A 2,037-nucleotide genomic window follows, 5' to 3' on the forward strand; every position below is an offset into this window, starting at 1 on the left:
ATATAGTCATAATACAACAAAAATGTATGATAATTAAGACACTATTACGGAAAAAAAGATGGAAATACAAGAAAAGTCAATGTTAGGAAAATAGTTATTTCAACAATAAAGTCATAATATTACCTGAATATGGTTGTAATATTATGAGAATAAAGTCTTGATATCCTGATATTACTAGAATAAAGTTACAAAAATAAAATCATATAATGAGAACGTCTGAGTTCCCACTCCGTTAAAACTCGACACATGGAGGCTGTCCACAGCCAGGAACTGAAAATAAACATGTTGTGTAACAATATGACTTTATTCTTCAACAATTTTATTCTTGTATTTAAAAATAAAATCTCTTAGAGAGGCCCTAATTACTGAACTGATGATGGTCGATGAAACATGTCTACCYCGCTGCCCGACTCACTGAAAGAAATATAACAAATATCTTAAAACACAAAGTTAGTGGCTTTACTCCAGAACCTTCAAACGTTACAGTACTCGGTACGCACCGACCCGACGGCACGCTCTGTCCACTTCGGCTCAGCGAGCCGGTGCTGAGGGTTCTGTAATAAAACACAAAATATCACAAGAAGCGCTTCATTCGCTTCTTTTACAAAGAAAAATAAAAGCAGTGTACAAAAAAAATAAAATAAAATTAACAATCCAGAAACGGCGAAACCAAGCACAAGTATGATCTTTAATTAAGGCGAGTTAAAATATTGCAGTAAAATTTGGCCCCTGTGTCTTAAACAGACCGCCACAACAGTCAGAACTCCCCGACTCTTCATCGCTGCAAAGATCCAGAGAAGGAAAAAAAACAACAAAGGTTTAAAAAAAAAAACAAAGAAGGTAAAAAAAGTGATCCTCTTTGGAGAGAAGTCGACTTCTTTTGGTTTGGTTTGGTCTCAGGAGTGTCTTAAAGGGACTGGTGAAGACTTCCTTTCTCACATGACAAATGTTAAAAAGCAGAAATTAAAATAAAACTAAAGGAAGAACGGCTTTGATGATGTAATAAGAGGGTTTTAAACGGGGAGATTTGGAAGGGRCCACCCTGATGGGAAAATAGAAAAGTGTTGTTTTGCCAACAACCTGATATGAGAGCTGACAATGCAGTGCCCTGAGGGGGGGGGGGCGTACGACCCCCCCCACCCCGAAAGTCCGACCTCTGAGTAAAAGCAGACAGGGCAGAAAAATGAAACAACGGGAAAGGAAGTCAAGTTTCTGTAACAAAGAGATGCTGACCCTCTTCATTTCTGCTTYTTTCTCCTCCGACTCAGACCAAAGGTCCTTCCTGGCAAAGATCCCGTTTTGCCTCCACGTTGTTAAAAAGGCCGGGGGGGGCGAGCGGAGTCAGCGTTCAGTTCTGGGGTCGCCTTTTGTAGAACAAATCACAGTCAGACCGTCTGGCTGTTTCAGCGGGTCCGATCGAAGGGATCAGACCGCCCAGGAGGACGAGGCGAGGCCGTGGACTTTATTAAAGCTGTCCAAAGTCAGCCATCCTCCTTTGTTTTTCTMCCGTAAAAGCGAGGGCTGTGGTCTGACGTCGCTCTGCTTGTAGTCCACCGCTTCAGACCCATTCCTGCATGGAGCGTTTGCAGTACAGTATGTGGCGCGGCGTGCCTTTCCTTTTGAACTGCACCACCGTGTAGACCAGAACCAGCAGGCACAGCGCCAGCACGCAGGGAATGACGATGGCCACGGCCTTCACCGTGCTGGCCTCGTTGTCCAGCTCGATCACAACGTCCGAGCTGCCGTCGTCGGCCGGCGAGCGGCCGGGCTCGATGGGCATCAGCTCGCAGCCCAGGAAGTCTTTGAGGATGGAGCGAGGGTAGCCCGGCTCCACCCGCAGGAGCTGGTTGTTGAACTTCCAGTACTCCTTCCCCTTGTAGAAGTATGTAAACCCTGAAGCACAGAGACAACAAAAATCGGATTAATTAAGATCTGCAGTGTAAACGTAAAAGTCTCTATAGCTGTGTTTCCATTGCAAATGTGCGCAAAACTTTGTTGATATTCTCTTAATGTCGAAAAACAGTTTCGCAATCGCAG

At 44.3% G+C, this 2,037-nt stretch overlaps 1 pseudogene; it reads right to left on the minus strand.

The window, feature by feature from the left end:
• Positions 1 to 669: 669 nt before the first annotated feature.
• LOC106513015 (matrix metalloproteinase-16 pseudogene) lies at positions 670 to 1,893 on the minus strand (annotated as a pseudogene).
• Positions 1,894 to 2,037: the final 144 nt, after the last annotated feature.

This window comes from Austrofundulus limnaeus, unplaced genomic scaffold, assembly GCF_001266775.1.
Source record: "Austrofundulus limnaeus strain Quisiro unplaced genomic scaffold, Austrofundulus_limnaeus-1.0 Scaffold9, whole genome shotgun sequence".
NCBI classification, from domain to species: Eukaryota; Metazoa; Chordata; class Actinopteri; order Cyprinodontiformes; family Rivulidae; genus Austrofundulus; species Austrofundulus limnaeus.